We start from the raw sequence: 18118 nt of genomic DNA, 5'->3' as shown, positions 1-18118 counted from the left end.
AGGCTCCCTCAACTTCTACCTACCTGTTTTCTCTCCAGGCTGGGAGGACCATGTGAATAAATAACTACTTAGTTACAACTCAATGAGGTTCATTACATGTTCCAAACCCAGGACTGAAAAACTCCATTTACCCTCTGCCTTATTTCCCACAAAAGCCTGTCAGTTATTTCTAACAATGGATGCAGAATTTGTGACTGCTATGAATGCTTTGGAGAGAGGGCCTAGCCCTAGTTTGGCTATTTCTCTAAGGGCTCCTGCCCACAGACGGATATGTGGGCAGGTGTGAGCGTCCACACCACAGATCCACATCAAATAGGGACCACAGCACGCTATATGAAATCGATTCTTCCTGCACACTTGCAGAAACCAATTGCGGTGAGCCGTTTCCGCAAACAGAGAAAAAAATCGCAGCATGCTCCATTTTTTCACGGATTCCCTCGTGAACGGCTTCCATTGAAGTAAATGGAAGCCGTCCGATCTGCATGTCCTTCCGTAATCACATTGTGGAAGGGTGGCGGATTCCGCGTCATCGGGAAAAGCAAATAGTTTTTTTTTTTAAATTCTGCACTGCACATGTCAGACGGCTGGCCGTGCGGACCATCCACAGTACAGAAAAAAAAGAAACTAAACAGGTACGCACGGATGCCACTGCTGGCAGAGCCGGATTCCGCATGCAGTGAGCAGGGAGTCTTAGCTAGTACATGGCTAGAACCTTTTCAAAGGTACCGCAAGTGTCAAAGAAAGGATATGAAGACACAGCTTTTAAGATTTCAATGAGAGCCGTGCCTGCAGTTACAAGCGCCGGCCATTACATGGAGGTCGGCGTGGAGGCTTCCACTCAGACCTCTGTGTATTTGTGGCACTGACAGCTGATCAGTTGACGTCCTGAGCGGCAGACCCCAGCCAATCAACTATTGATGACCTATCCTGAGGATAGTGATCAATAATATTCTCCCTGGAAAACCCCTGAAAAAACCTAACTAGAGCAACCAGTGTCAGGCAGCTGTTGCCAAGGCAAATAGGATCATGGGGGGGGGGGCATCAAAAGAGGTCTAGGGGCACATGATGAGAACATTGTTCTTCCTCTTTACAATTCACTGGTCAGACCACACAGTGAATATTTTGTACAATTTTGGGCACCGGTAGTCAAAAAGGACATATCACAGTTGAGCATATTCAAAGGCAGATAATAAATGGAATGGGTGGACTACAATATCCTGAGAGATGATTAATATTTAGTTTATTAATTTCAAAAATATAACCTTATGAATTAGGTGTCATTAACATTGTGCACACAATATAGTATTATCACAGTCAATAAATGCTTTACCCTTGCCAAGGAAAAATAGCTCCAATGATGCTGGTGGAAAATAGCAGTTCCTGCAATAACTTAGTCTTGCAGGAACTTTAATTACCAAATGACTAAATCCACTAACTGAAATATGCAGTCACTGTCTCCTGAATGAGTTATTAGCACAGGACCTTTAGGAGTGGGGTCGGGGTTGTACAATGATGACGTCAAAATAATTTGTTTTACTGGTGATGAACTTGGCTGTCGGTCTATCTGCTCTCCGGTGATCTTTCTCCTGATGCTAGCTCTCCACTTGCGGTTGTTTGCTTGTGTGATTACCAGACATTCCTTTGACACTCAAGTTGAAACAGCTTCGTAGTGCCACTCCAAGAATCTGAGTTGCACTCTCTTTCTCTCTGGCAAAGGAAACCCCATCTCTCCAGCAGCACTGGAGCACCTAATTCCTCAAAAGGCTCTCTGCAAAAACTGCTGAGTTACATCTCAGGACCTGCCTTTTATACCTAGCTCATCAGCCAATCAATGGGTAGCTTTCTATTAATCTACAGCAGCAAAGTTAAAGAAAAATAAAAGTCATGCGACGTCTCTGAAAGTTCTAGATGGAACATTTATAAATTCCAACAACAATATATATATATATATATATATATATATATATATATATATATATATATATATATATCTCATTAATGTCTACCACCAGTCTACCATAAGGATAAGGAAGTACTTATCAAAATGAGACTCTTGTTGTAAGGGGTTAAATACCTATAAACCGTAGTGGGTATTTAACCACTTACAATAAGGGCCCTTACTTTGATATTACAAGTGGTCTTCAACTTTTCTATGTACGCCACTAATTTTAAACTTGAGAAGCTGAAAGAAGTTGAATGTTTGCTAGTAAAAAGATAAGGGCAGAAAAAGGAACTACCATAAAGATAAAAGATGAAACAGTTATACCACAAGTCTACAACTAATGCCTTTGTAAGCTAAGCTTCCTTGTACGTATCAGCAAGCACTCTCAGACTGGTGGTAGATTTCAATGGTGTAGGTTGGCTTTATTACTATTATTTTGGGGACAGGTGTAGCGCTGTCTTTTGCAACCATTAGAACAAAGTGTTAAATGATTCAATGCATGAACGCTATGGGAAAGAAAGGTATAATTTTTGACAAAAGAACTGTAGTAAAATGCAAAGCGTAAAAAGTACGTTAGGTCAGCTTCGGATGTCTGTAATGCAGTAGCATTTTCACTGTCCCACCCACCGTCATCAGATCCCCCTCCACTAATCTTTCATCTCTGGTAAAGGCTGCAATCACTCACAAGTCATGGCAGGGTGCTGCACACAACATAACTTCACTCCTCCCCCCAACTCCAGACTCACAGGGATGACAGCTGGAAAGGCACTGAGAGAGGATGAAGTGATGTGTGTGCAGCGCCGTGGTAGGACTAGTGAGGGATCACATCAGGCTGCCAGAACCTGTGATTGCCACCCTTACTCTAGATGAAAGATTAATTAGAGGAGTTGAGGCACTGTAACAAAGAGGGGGCACAGAGGGAGTCACTGTAACTAAGGGGCCACAGGGGGTTAACATAACTAAGGGGCCACGAGGTGGGTCACTATAATAAAAAGAGGCCAGGGACACTGTAACTAAGTGGGGTCATAAAGGGACACTATTATTATGGGGGGTTACTGAGAGGGGCATTAGTTTGTTTCAGACACATGATGTGATGGTTCCCAGCAAGAGAAAGCAAGCAATCTTGTAGATATGATACCTTTTAATGGCTAACAAAAATACATGATATTAATGCGAGCTTCCGAACCTACTGAGGTTTCTTCTTCAGGCTTAAATGAAATAGATCCAAAGAGGCATGCATATCTATACAGACTTATGACACACATACTTATGACAAGTCACAGACATGGATGTGATTCGTTTGCACATAAAGGAATACTGGAAACATTTTTAACTAGACACTGATAAGGGGGGTGAAAGTTTTATGGTCCCTGAATTACTGTTGGTGGGGGTTTTAAACAGGCCACCAGTCTTATCTGTGTTATAGATGTCTCATACCTCCCATTCACTCATAAATCCTTGTGAATAAATTAATCCTCCATTGAAAGTGTCAAAAGTTGTTATAAATTTATATTCCTAAATTCTTCTATGGCTTTGTGACTTGAACCACCTTTCAATATCATAACTCTCATATCTTGAAAGTCATGTCCCAGACTAGAAAAGTGCTCAGCCACAGGTAATTCTGTCTTTCTCTGTTTAATTGTATGGCGATGCGATCTCATCCTGGCTTTCAGTTTTTGTCCTGTTTCTCCGACATAAAGGCCCCCAACAGGACATTTACTGCACATGATCAGGCACACAACATTGGACGTGGAACATGTGAATGTACGTGGGATCTTATAGTCCTGCTGTGTGTTGGGGATCCGTATCCTGTCTGCGGTCAGTATATGTGAGCAGGTCTTACAGTTCTTCACATTACAGGGATAAGTTCCTTTTTGTGTGTCAGAGGGCAAGACAATCCTGATTATAAAGTTTCTCAAATTCAGAGGTTGCCTGTGACACAGAAATGGAGGGTCCGGGAATATGGCTTCCGGACGGTCATCCTTATATGCGGTTTTCCTTAGTACCTCTAGCTGTGGATTGTACGTCACTATTAGAGGCACACGTCTGTTCTTTTTTTCTTTCTCCTTGTATCGTAGTAGTTGATTTCTGAGTATCCTGATGGCTCTGGTGCTTTGGCCATCAATTGAGGTGGGATAGTAGCCCCAATTTAAAAATGTCCTTTTAAGATGATATAGATGTTCCTCTCTTTCTTTTGGGTTGGAGCAGATCCGCTTGTATCTGATGGCCTGGCTGTAGATGATGGACTTTTTGATGTGCTTAGGGTAGAAGCTGTCCCCTCTGAGGTATGTGGGTTGATCAATCAGTTTCCGGTATAGGGATGTCTGTACTTAGTTGTTTGAAATTTTTATGGTGTCCAAAAAGTTGATTTCGGCATATTTCAGACACCTAGCACATCTAGGTCGCCTGTCTTAGGACTGTTTTGTCTATTTGATCCTGTGTTCTTTGGCTTGTGCAATCAATATGAGATTGGTAGTAGAGGCCAACTCCTGGCACCCCTGCCAGCCAAGTGTTTGAAGGCCCCACAGTGCTCGGGCCATTGCTTCAGCCTCTTTTTCGGCTTGTGACATCACATTCAGCGGTCACATGGTCATCAATATTTAAAATGGAGAAAACTAATTTAAGATGTTCTTTATTATGCTAAAGTTTAAAAAAAAAACATATAGGAAGTATATATAAGTGATATCACCGTGTCTGTAACAACTTGTACTATAAAACAAATAGATTTTTTATCCTACGCAGTGAACACTATATAAGAAAATGCCAGTATTACTGTATTTTGTCACCTTGCCTGATTTAAAAAAACTAACTGTTTTTATTGTGCAAAGTAGTATAGCATAAAAAAAGTTATTTAAGAAGAAGGACGTCTGGAACCTCCACAAAGAATAGTAACTAAGGTAATCTATTGTAACATTGAAATGGGATAGGACAAAGTCCAAAAGACAGACATGAGACATTGTTTTTTGGATTTGGTCCCATTTTAATGTTACAATAAATAAGTTATTCATTTATGTGGGGAGGTGGCAGATTTACTTCTTCCTATTACTTTTGGATGCTCACCAACAGTCATCTGTGCACTCCGGATATTCTCTACTTGGATGCGGAACTGGAGCATGGTGATAGTGAGCTCACTTACGGTTTTTCTGAGATCATCTGCTGTTGTGGAGAAATTAAAGCCTTTGGTCAATGTCAATGCATCATTTTGTTCTAAACAGATTATAGTTGTACATGGTAATATTATGTTCCTTGCAGTATGAGTCATAAAGATCAATAACCTTGATCTTTAAATGTCATACATCCCTAACAGCTGCAGTCATCTATAGTGTAGCTATAGTCAGTGCTACAAATGGCAACTGCTCAGATTGACTTTTGTCTAGAATTACAAGTCCATGGCAATCGCACCGGGAAGTCAATTTAGTGCATTTCATATACAGTTTTGCTTTCATTCATACAGCTGTGCTTCATACTGCAGATGTGTTAAAGATTGATCCCATTCATTTGAACATATTTCTTCTCCATTCGGCCCAGACTGCTATAATGAGTTCTCCAGCAGACAGCGGTCTTCTGCTGAGACATCTTTTGTTAGAGGTGTAGCCATATATAATGCAGAGGTAGCAATCACACCCAGGCCCCAGAGCATGAGGTGGCCAAAAGACCACTATGCCACAAAAAATGACACCAGTATTATAAACATCACAAAGCTGACAGGCATCCTAATGGACCCTACTTCTGGTACAGCCACATAGGTGCACAAATATGGCAGACCTGAGGATGTTCATTAGGTCCCCACATGTAGGACTTTGCATTTCTGTTAGTTGCCACCCACTGTTCAAGCTTTTCTAGATCTTTTTGAATACTCTCCCTCTCTTCCCTTGTGTTAGCTATTTCTCCTAGCTTTGTGTCGTTGGCAAACTTGATCAGTTTCCTATCAATTCCCTCCTCCAGATCATTTATAAAAATGTTGAACAACACTGAGCCTTGTGGTAACCCACTTGATACATTCTTCCACTAAGATGTGCAGCCATTTATGACCACTCTTTGAATACGATCACTCAGCTAGTTGTGAATCCACCTAACAGTTGCCTTGCCAATCCCATATTTGGTCATTTTTCCAATGAGTATGGTATAAGATACTTTGTCAAATGCTTTACTAAAGTCAAGATATACTATATCCACCGCATTTCCCTGATCAACCTAGTCGGTGATTCTGTCTTAGAAGGAAATTAGATTCCTCTGGCATGACTTGTTTGTTACAAACCCATGCTGGCTCTGGTTAATTACGTCATTCTTTTTCAAGTACTTGCATACATGCTGTTTAATAATTTGTTCAAAGATCTTTCCCGATATAGAAGTCAGGCTCACAGGCATGTAGTTTCCTGGATTCACCTTCTTCCCTTTTTAAAAGATAGGGACAACATTTGCCCTTTTCCAATCTTCTGGGACTTAATTAATCAGTAATTACCTCCGCTGTTTCCTTTAGTATCTGGAGACTTGAATTCATTTAAGTTAGCTAAGTGTTTCCTCACTATCTCTCTGCTTATAAATAGCCTGCATTCTCTTATTCCCCAATAGCACAGGGAAGATCAGCTGATGTTACATCTACTTTCTGATAGAAAACAGATACAAAATAGGAATTAAAAAATTTGGCCTTCTCAACATCATTCTTAATCAATTCCCCATTTTCATCTTGTAAGCATCCAATAGCATCTTTGACTTTTGCTTTTGAAAAACCACGAAAATCTTTTTTTTATTACTTATGGCCTCTGTTGCAAGGCTCAATTCATTATAAGCTTTAGCTTTTCTGACACTTGCCCTACAGTTTCTGCAGACCATATTATATTTTTCTTTGAATATTCCCCCCTCTTTTCATTTGATAAACATATTTTTCTTCCTTCTTAACATATGTGCAAGTTCTGTGTTAATCCATCCTGGTCTCTTTAAATGCTTCCCACTCTTCCTTCTTTTAGGGATTGTTAGCGATTGTGCTTTGAAAATTTCATTTTGCAATATTTCCCAAATTTCTTGGACATGTTTATTTTTTTAAATGGAGTCATTTGTGGGGGTATCCATCATTCTGATACCTATGAGCCTTTGCAATCTTGGCTTGGTGTAGGAAAACAAAATGATCCTCAAAATGTTAATAATTAATGTTTAAAGTGTACATCCCCTAAATGGTTAAAAATAACTAAAGTTTTTCCAATTTGCTTCAAGAATAAAGTAAACAGATGGAAATATATATCATCAAAAAATTGTACATCAATGGGAGCTGCACTTGTAATTGCAGGCATTCTCTATGGCCGGCTCTCCATCTTCTCCTGCTGCATTGCTCGGTCTCAGCGCTCTAGAGTTCATCCTCACAGCGCTCTTACCATACGAGCTCCCCGGTCTCGGGCACTGAGTCTGGGCGGAGCTGCTAGGAGGCTCTATGCATGCAGCGGTTCTTTACCCGCGAGCAGATGGATTAGCGGGTGTTCCACACCGCCACTGAGCGCTTTGCAAACCAGGACGAGCAGAGGTGACTCAGGGAGGCATCTAGCACAGAGTCCCGGGCAGCGTCTGCTCACAACCCCCGTTGTGTTATCCCGGAGCCGCAGCCTCCCTTTTATGGTGTCTCCCTTCAGCACGGTGGCAATGAGTGCAGCACGCTCTTTGTAATCTTGCATACCATTGAAGGTATACAACAGGATCTGGATGACTAATGGAATTAGGTGATCGTGACGCCAGTGCCTGGATTAAAAGCGCTTGGTAGTGAAATAAGACTAACACACGTATGTAGGTAAATGACAGGCACACCATTTACTTTCAGGCATGTGGTTGTCTGCCTTAATATTAAGCACCAGAAATTGTATATATAAAGTTTAACAGTTTATACACGGATAACCAAACTTTGAGGAGGCAGCATCTGAGCTAAAGGAGAGCTATATAGAGAGAACTGATGAGAAAATACCCCATTCTTCTGATGAAGAGTAAATTGCCCACCATAAAAACACTGTGCTCAAGTTTGCTCGTGTACTCACAAAATTCCTATGAAAATTCTCTACTGCTTGGTTGAAGCTGAGGGTCTGTGTTGCTGTCCGGTAGAAAGCGATCCCTCTCTCAGTGAATAACAGGTGGGGAAAGTACCGCTTCCAGTCACATCCGTGGGACTCTTAAGCATTTTGCTTCAGGGTGGCAGATGTTGCACCTGTATTTTCTTAGTGGCACTGCATTAGGCTGGACATGACCTGGGGCCCCTGATGGGTAAGCATCTCCATGGGAAGTCCTACACAAGAGAACACAGCTATCAGGGTATCGGACACCTTCTCGGCCTGCGTGGAAGACTGGGCCACAGCTTCGGGGTACCATGTGGCGTACTCAACTACAGTCCAGATATAGCGTTTCCTAGAGCTGCTGGGGACCGGCCAGAGGCCCAATGAGGTCCACAGCAACCCTCTGGAAAGGCTCCCCAATAATTCAAAAGTAACTTCCCATCATTTGACCTGTCACACATAACTGACAATAGATGGCTGTGAGGTGTCTTCCCTGCGGGTTCTCTCAACGCCCACAGGCTGGCATCTATATGCACAGTGGCCTGGAACTCCTAGCTGGGCGCGGCAAGAAGGGGCGTTAAGGCTAGAACCCCGTTGGGCTTCTCTGGGGCAGGCTCTGGGTAGTCATCGGTCCCACTTGCCCCCCTGGATGAGGAGAAAGACTATCCGGAAGGCAGAGGGGTCTCTGCGTTCCAGGCACTCTGGCTGTGGGTGACCAGTAGTATGCCAGCTGGCACCTGGAGATACCCAACCACTTTCCCTCCAGCCGCGTATACTTCTGGACCAGTGCAGATTACCAGTCGGCCTTTACCTGTTGCTTCACACCATGCAATGATACTTACAGGCTCTAACAGAGTACAACTCACGTTGCCACCACATCTTGAATCCCTGTCTGTACTTATTACCAGAGGCATGGGAGAATCCTCAGTGACATTACATACAGGTGTGACATCACTGAACTCCACCGTGCCACAGGATACCCCAACATAATTAGACTGTGCCAGTTCAGTGAGCTCGAGAGGAGTGCACACTATGGCCTCGTTATCGTCGCTACACCCCTCTAGAGCATCACTGACCTCCGCAGGGTCACAGATTACATTAACATTATCAACCCAAACATTGTCGTTACACTGTTCACTAGATCTTAGATGTTCCTTGGTCAAATACCAAACAACTAAGGGCCCAAGATTCGCCCTAATAACTAATTTGTGGGAAGGTCCTCATACACCTCCCCGCACCCTAATCCAGGTAGACACATCGGCAGGGTAGGGGTGGCGGCCCCAATTCCCGTAACAGTCAGGGTCTTTCCGGGAATTATATTAATAATCTTTATTTGCTTAGCGCCAGCATATTCCACAGCGCTTTTGAGGCATAAGGGGAACACAAACAATACAAAATTACAGAAATTACAAAAGTTACATGTGGTATTCAATTAATTGGAAACAAAGGGGATGGAAGGGAAAGAAGGTACAGGGGCAGGTGGGGGGACACAGCAATGCAACAATAACATGTGATATACAGTTTTTTGGGATACAGACAGGGTGGGGGTAGTACAGTAGATGTGGGGCAGAAAGTGTACATGATAGGCAAAAGTGGAAAGCCATAAGGAGGGGCAGGAGCATATTATGGGGATGGGGTACTAGATCAGGAGGTGTGGTATGCTTCTATGAAGAGGTGCTGTTCATATTTCTTGATCTGAAATTTATTCGGCCCAAAGATGTTTAATAGACATGTTCAGTAATGTTACATCCATATCTTCAAACTAACATAAAACGGCGTTGGATTTGTGCCAATGAGCGTGTTCATTATAGATGAGCGAGTATACTCGCTAAAGGCAATTGCTCGAGCAAGCATTACCTTTAGCGAGTATCTCCCCCACTCAAGACTGCAGGTTCGGGTGCCGGAAGCGGGCACGGAGCTGCGGGGGAGAGCGGGGCGGAACGGAGGGGAGATCTCTCTTTCCCTCTCTCCCCCCCCCCCCCCCGCTCCCTACTGCTGACAGCCGCTACTCACCGCTCCCCCGTGCCGGCACCCGAACCTTCAGTCTCGAGCAGGGGAGATACTCGCTAAAGGCAATGCTCGCTCAAGCAATTGCCTTTAGCGAGTATACTCGCTCATCTCTAGTGTTCATGGTTCTTGCCAGTACAACCAATGGACCAATACCATAACTGGACCTCCGGCCATACTTAACTGTTAGCACAACATGCTCAGGCAAAAGACGTTCCCCAGGATCCTCCACACCCAGGTACGTCCATCTGATTTGAAGATGGAGTATTGTGATTCATCACTTCATAGAATGTTCTTCCACTGGTCAACTGTCCAATGACTACTCCCCTTGCACTATTGTGGATAGACCACTGCATCTTCTTTGAGAGCACTCGTCTGATACACCTCAGCTGGCATTTCCCTCTATTCATCCTGCAAATATCTGACGTTGGCAGTAAATATACTACGGAGAGTATTTATTGTCATTAGGGCAAAAGGAGGCCCCACTAAGTATTAACATATGGAAATAAATGCTACTTTTGATTCTTGCTCAGGTGCAATTACTTGTGGTAGGATAGTGTATCTGGGAGGACTTTGAGCACAGATGTCCAATAATCCAGAAAATCGAATCTTTTATTGCCTATTGACAGTTGGTCTACATCAGAATCGTACAATAAAAACAAATTCATGTAATTGCTGACCTTGTAATACTGAAATTGACAACTGTTCAATATGTGTCAGTGGGTATTTCTTCAGTTTCAATTTTCTTTAGTTTTTTTTTTTTCCTCAATGTGAATAAGCCTTAAAGACTGGGATGTTGGAACAGATTTGCACATCCGGTCTTCTAGTTAGACAGTGTAAACTTAGACCAAGCAGTTTAAAGGTGAGACTCCTTGATCTGCTCTTATAACATAGCTCTATCAGTCGTGTAACAAGATGCTTAAAAGATTAATGTTAGTCTTATTGCCTTACGTGCTACGCTGCCATCATAACGTAATGTTACATTCTTACCTGGATGTACTTAGATTTTTACAATTGTGACTACAAGAGTCTGCAGCAATGCGCCTGTTACCTTCATACAATTATCAGCGCTTTTTGAGGGTTCAGCCAATGTAGATATCATCCAAATTCAGCTGTATACAATAAGGTCATTTTTCTGAGAGCTTCCTGCATGTCTGTTAGGCCGCCTGCAGACGGCCGGGTTGGATCCGGCTGCGAGAATTTTCGCAGCGGTACCCGACCCAAGCCCCTGCAGAGACCAGCCGGCACTCACCTGTTCCCGCAGCCCCGACTTTTTCAAGTGCTGGCTGCCTGGCAGCCGGCGGCTGGTGAGTGACGTTTCTGTGTGTTGGTCTCTGCGTGCCCCGCACAGAAATAGAGCATGCTGCGATTTGTTTGCGGCGCGAAATTTCGCGCGGACAAATTGCGGCCGTCTGCATGGGATTGCGTTTGTTAACTCAATCCTATGGCAGCTTCCAGGGGCAGAAATTCCACGGGAAATGCGCCGCGGAATTTCCACCCGTCTGCAGACAGCCTTATGCTGAATTCAATCTCCAGTTGTTTTTGCTGCTTTTCATGGGACTTAGCAGGCTTTTACACATGTTTACACTCCGAACAAGTCTGTCTAGAGATTTGAATATGCTCGAGTGGGAGGCATTAGGAAATACCTGAGTTTGACACTCCAGGACATACTACTTCATGGGGTAACGGTAAGTCTGTCTTACTCACCCTCAAACTATACTATATTGCTTTCAAGTATCCTGAAAGCCAGTTATATGTCGAACATGCTAAGTAATTAGCGTGCAGTTCTATCAGGGGCCCACAGCATCTTCCCACCAGCAGATTGTAATCGCTCTTTTCAAATATTCTCAAATTTTCCGCAGCCGCTAGTTATACTGTAGGTGATCACTCACTTTGCTATAAATGACACCATGCCCATGGAAATCGGTGAGCCATCTATGTAATGTATGGAAGCATTTGCTACTCAACCAGGGCCCCCACCCCGCCCCCTAACAAAGCATACTCAAATGTTTAAAAGAATTGGAAGTACATTGCCACATACTGTATGATACATAATACCTCTTGATAATTTTCAGGACCCGCTTACAGTAACTTCTAGCTTGACGCACTGATAAATCCCATCCCACAATGCTTTACTTGTTGTTTTTAGTCACTATTTGTATTCTTACTTTTCAGGGCAGGTAGATCTTCTGACACCGTGCTACCAGAGTGGGCAACCCAGTGGGTCATTTGGGCCTATAAATCCCATTCTATATACGAACTACAGCTTTATGCAGACTCTCTTCCAAGAAATTAGTAGACTGTTTCCTGACCAGTATCTTCATCTAGGAGGAGATGAGGTTGATTTTAGTTATTGGTAAGTTCATTGGTTTTTGAGTTATTCATCTTCTATGTGTTGTTGTTTTTTATTAAGAATGATATTAAGTACATGAACCGTATTGCCGCCTTAAGGACCAGACACTTTTTTTTTCTTTTCTCTTTTTAGGGCTTTCACCCATGCTGTGGTTTTACCTTATCTGCTTTGTTTTTTGCTTTTCTTTTCTGTGACATATAGCGCTATTTTTCCCCCCTTTATTTAGCATAAATACACTTTTTTTAAAAATAAATTGAGGAACCCATCCCTGTTTTGATATAAAATTTGTATAGCCTCAGATTACAGGGCGCATATGGCAACTGTTGAGGTTGGCGCAGACAGTGGGTCGTTTGTTATGTATATAATTTTTGTATTTTTTTTTTTCTTCAACATTTGCTCCCCATGACTCCCAGTAAGAGCTCAGGGGGTCATTAACTAAGTGTGGCTTGTGTTTTTTGTTTTTGTTTGTTTTTTCATTGTCCTGCAGCAAAAAAAATGGGTTATTTAATACAATTCAATTCAATTATATTAGAGATGAGCGAACGTACTCAGATAAGCACTACTCGTCCGAGTAATGTGCTTTATCCGAGTATCTCTCCGCTCGTCCTGAAAGATTCGGGGCGCTCCGCTGCTGACAGGTGAGTCGCAGCGGGGAGCGGGGCAGAGCGGGCGGGAGAGAAGGAGAGAAAGATCTCCCCTCCGTTCCTCCCCGCTCTCCCCTGCAGCTCCCCGCTCCGCAGCGCGTCCCGAATCTTTCAGCACGAGTACAGCGGTACTCGGATAAGGCACATTACTCGGACGAGTAGTGCTTATCCGAGTACGTTCCCTTATCTCTAAATTATATGCATCTGACATTTTTTTATTTATTTTTTTAATAAAAACTAGAACTCTTCTCATACAGAAACATTGACAAAAAAACAGTGACACAATTGATTTTAGTCTTAATCAGTAAAATCTACTAATATAGGGGCTGCCCCGGTAAGTTCCCCAAAATTTGGGCTTTTTTGGGCAGATGCACATTCCACACTACACACCAATTGACTATTGTTTTTCTCCTCAGGAGAATCCGCTCCCCACCCTTCCCCCTTTATATGAATTTGAGTTTAACTTTGCAAATCTACCACTTTAGGCCTCCTGCACACGGGCAGATTTGCATTGCAGAGTCCGCAGCAAATACCACCTCATTCACAAGCGGAAATCTAGTGCAATACTTTCGCAGTGAGGACTGCAGAAGTATCACGGTATACGCATCATCTCCTAGCGCCGGCGGCTTCTGCGCATGCGTGACAGAGCACAGGCCGGCACTTCCGCAGCGCTGACGGAAGACACTGGACCGTTACGCAGGGGTTACCGGCCGGGCAGCAGGTTGAACTCCATTGCAGGAATCCCACATGCTGCATCTGACCCACCTGTGTGCAGGAGGCCTTACTGATTTTTAATATCTTGCAATAACAGAAATATCTTATTGTTAATATTACTCTATTGTCAGTTAAAAATTGGAAAGACCAAAATGTTTAGTAACAATCTTTAATGCTACATCATTGTATACTGTTCTTTTAAAAATATTCTATACTTACCCATTCCTCCCCCATTGGTCTACTTACCAGAGCTTCACCTCACTGATCTTCTCCTGTCCCCTGCAGTCCAGGGGGGTCAAATTACCTCCTGCTGGCTGATTCCTCTGCTTCCTGTGAGGCTACGTACATTGCCAGTAGTTTTCTTACTGCCAGCCAATGTAAGTTACTTCACCGCTCACAGGCCAGCAGGAGGAGTGCCGATCTACTGCAGAGACTGCTCATACGAGTTGTCTCTGAAATAGATTAGCATTCCTTCCTAGCCAGTGAGCAACCTGACCTTTACTGAATGCAGCCTTCATGATAAGTGGTGGGTGAGGTGACCCTGGGGGCACTGCAGAAGCTCAGAGAGCTTAAGGTGATGGAGTTCTGCACCAGATATATTTTGCATGAGACATAAATTAAAAATGCGCAATAAAGTGACATTTTCAGGAGGGTTTTTCTAATTTTAATTTGACTATTGGGGGAGGAGGGGTGTAATGTTTGCATATAGTTAATGTTATGATCAGTGGGTATCCGATCTGAGATCTGGGCAGCCAGATATTACGCTTAGTAGCACTCTTAACCCCTTAACGCTATAGGACATACAGTTACGTCCTGCAGCTTCGGGGTATGTATGAAGGTAAATTGTGTGGCGATCTCACTCCATATAATGGAGGTGCCAGCTGTTTCTTACAGCCGGTATCTGCCCGCAACAACTCAGATGAGCCGCGTCGCTCATCGGAACTGTTAATCCTTTAAATGCCACGTCAATTCTGACAGCGTAATTTAAATCCCCCTCACAATGAGATTGTGTATTGCCGTGCGGGTGTCGTGGAGGCCGGGGGCCTTCTTAAAGACCCCAGGACTGTCGCAGCAGAATGCCTATAAAGCTGTGGCATGGCTTGATTGCCTGTCAGATTGCGGTATAATATAATGCTATGAAATTGTATTATCCGATATCAGATCTATCAAAATAATACGGTACTTACCCTGCACAGTGAATGTCGTAAAAAAAAAAAACAACAGAATTGCGCTTTATTTTGGTCACACTGTCTCCAAGAAAGAAATGTAATAAAAAGCGATCAAAAAGTTGTATGTACTTTAGAATGGTACCAACTGAAACTACAGGACATCCTGCAAAAAAATGAGCCCTTGCACACCTGCGTCGACAAAAAAATAAAGTCATTGCGGTCAGAAGATAGCGGCAGAAAATAATTTAAAAAAATTAAATATCTATGAAAAAAATATATATAAATTGGGAATCGTACTGACCTATAAAATAAAGTTTATCATGTCCTTTTTGTTGCAGTGTGTACGCCGTAGAAACACGATGCACCCAAATGCGGAATTTCGGGGTTTTTTTCCCATTTCACCCCACTTAGAATTTTTTAAATGTTTTTTTTCAATACATTATATAGGATCTTAAATAGTACTATTGAAAAATACAACTCATCCTGCAAAAACAAGCCCTCAGACAGCGACGTTGATAGGCCTTGTGTGGTGCAGAGTGTTAAACTCTCGTTCACGACCTGAAGGTTGTGAGTTCACTCCCCGCACAGTTCAGGTAGCTGGCTCAAAGTTGACTCAGCCTTCCATCCTTCCAGTCAGTAAAATGAGCACCCAGCTTGCTGGGGAGGTAATAAATTAAAGAAGAAAAAAAAATACCTGAAAGCGCTGCGGAATAAGTTGGCGTTATACAAATAACAAGTCCCTTTCCACCTTCCCTAAATATAAGAGTTATAATTTTTTTAAAGGACGGAGGGCTGGTGGTGGGCAGGACAAGGCTTGGGCATAGATTACGATAATCTAGAATCTTACTACATTTAGAAGTAAGTTGCTTGCTAACATTTTTTATTTTTATTTTTTGCTGCTGCTTAAGATGTTACTTCTTCTATTAGTCACTGTCTTCTGATTGGGGTAGCTTCAGAAGCATCGGGACTTGAGAGCATGGCTGTAAATGACGGCACCCTTATAAGAAAAGGCATCTTAGGTTTGAAGATCAGCGCTTGAATCAAACGTGGTTCTGTATGGACCGCATAAGCATTGTGCCAGTTGTCTTCCTTCACAGCCAAATTGACTTCTTAATGGTAGACCTGGCAAGTTTTGTTTAAACAAGTATAACTATCTAGATAAACCCCTTACACGCCACGGTCAATAGCTTAACGACGAGGATTTGTAGTCTGCCACCGATGTACATGTGGATGATCTCTGATGCCTGTGAGGGCAGACTCTGTACAAGCACTAGATGGGGGAACTTGGTTTATATTCACTTGCTCTAGTAAAACCAGTTGAATGTGAATATTCCAGGAAGAAGGATGCTATGGGGAACTTCAGGAAGTTTATTTGGCTGTACATTGAGTAGTCAAGTCAATAGTCAAAGGTAAATAATTCCTCCAGGATGTTTTCCTGTGCAAAACAAGATGGTACTACCCAGGGAGCTGAAAATAGCTTCACAGGAACAGGAGAGCGTTGCATGTAGAAAAGCATTATGGTGATCACAGTACAAAATATACATGAAACAAGTATAACAGTGGCCACTAGATGGCAGCAAAGCATAAGAATATTAACCTCTTAACGACTGCCGATACGCCTTTTGACGGCCTGTATCGGCAGCCTATGTATGAAGACAGATCGCAGGTCGACCTCTCTTCATACAGCGTGGGCATCAGCTGTTTATTACAGCTGACACCAGCGAGCAATAGCTGCAATCAGCCGCGTGGCCGATCGCGGCTATTAACCCTCTAAATGCCGCAATCGTTCCATGCTGAATGGGAGGGACTGAAAAGATGCACTGTTGGAGAGACAAATGATGGAAAGCCCCGGGGCTTCCGTTCATCACAGGGATGAACTGAACCCACAGGGAGATGAAGCCCCGGGGAGTCCCCTCATTCCACACAATGAAGGTGTCCCACCATGTGATGGAAGTAAAACGTTTTTTGTAATAACTAATTTTTTTATGGAGAAATTACCTTAACACAACATCTCTTTGCAGTGGGATCGATAAGAGGATATGCAAGGACCCGTCTGGCAGAACTGGACTATTGACTTGACATCTGCCGCGTCACTAAAAGTGCCCATATGGGACATCCGTAAGGGGCATTAAAACCTTGAAAAGTTCTTCCATCTTTTCATGTCATTCTGGCTGTTATGTCCCTTCATGTATCAATAAATCACCTTTACCTCTGCACCATTATTTTTTAATCCCTCTTCATTGCTTGTACATATATCTGTTTCTTATTGGTGTCTCTTTCTACTGGCATTCCTCTCCGTTTTCTAAGTCAGTTCCTAGTGGCTGCTGATAGACCTACCGATCCGATAGAAAATCAGTTATTTTAGGAGAAGGTTTTCTATTATGAGGCTGCTGCTACTTTGCTTCTCCTCTTCATTACCAGCTATGGTAGTGCCACATCTGAAATAATACTATTACTATCTCTCCTGCACTCATGGTATCAGAATCCCACACAGGATTTGGTTGGTGGCGCACCTATCTCTACTCATGCTATGCACATTAGAAGTCTTGGCTGGTCAAATCAAGATTGTCAACAGTTTAAAGTGTATGGAGGCATCCTGACTATCCTCTGCAAACTCTTTAGGTACCCATATAGCGGCCCAGAGTAGGGGCCCCAACAACACTCAGCTACTTACCTCATGCGCTATGTCTGTTTGTCTGTGTATTAACCGTTGTTTTGGTGTATTCACCTTAACAGGTCACTAAACAGTTAATGGGATTGGTTATTGGAGTGGGGATATAAAAGACCGCTCGGGGGGGGTGGGAGAGAGAAGAAGCAGAAAAGATGAGGAAGAGGGTTGTGTGTGCGAGGAGCAGGGCAAGACAGAGCAGCGCTGGGTTAAAGTTGTGAGTCGGGGGTCAGCATAAGCTTTACCCAGAAAATAGTAAAAAATACATAACATTCATTGTAAGGACCCAACTAGAGTGATTAACTGTCTCTTTTCTAAATGCGGAATTTTTAGAGTTGTGAGTTAAACATTAAGGCCTTTTTCACACAGTCTACAAAACTCATGTATGTGAAGCCCATGGTTTCCAATGGGTTCCTTCACATTAGAGCTGTTTTGTAGCCTGAAACAACCCATTGGAAACCATGAGCTTCACATACATGTTTTGTAGCGCGTGTGCAACAGGCTAATGTTGGATATTAACGTCCCACCGATGGCTCTCCAAGTGCTGCAAAACTACTATGCCCTGACATACTTCAGAATTTACTTTTACTAT

This window comes from Eleutherodactylus coqui, chromosome 5, assembly GCF_035609145.1.
Source record: "Eleutherodactylus coqui strain aEleCoq1 chromosome 5, aEleCoq1.hap1, whole genome shotgun sequence".
Taxonomy (NCBI): domain Eukaryota; kingdom Metazoa; phylum Chordata; class Amphibia; order Anura; family Eleutherodactylidae; genus Eleutherodactylus; species Eleutherodactylus coqui.
This window is presented reverse-complemented; position numbering follows the sequence as displayed.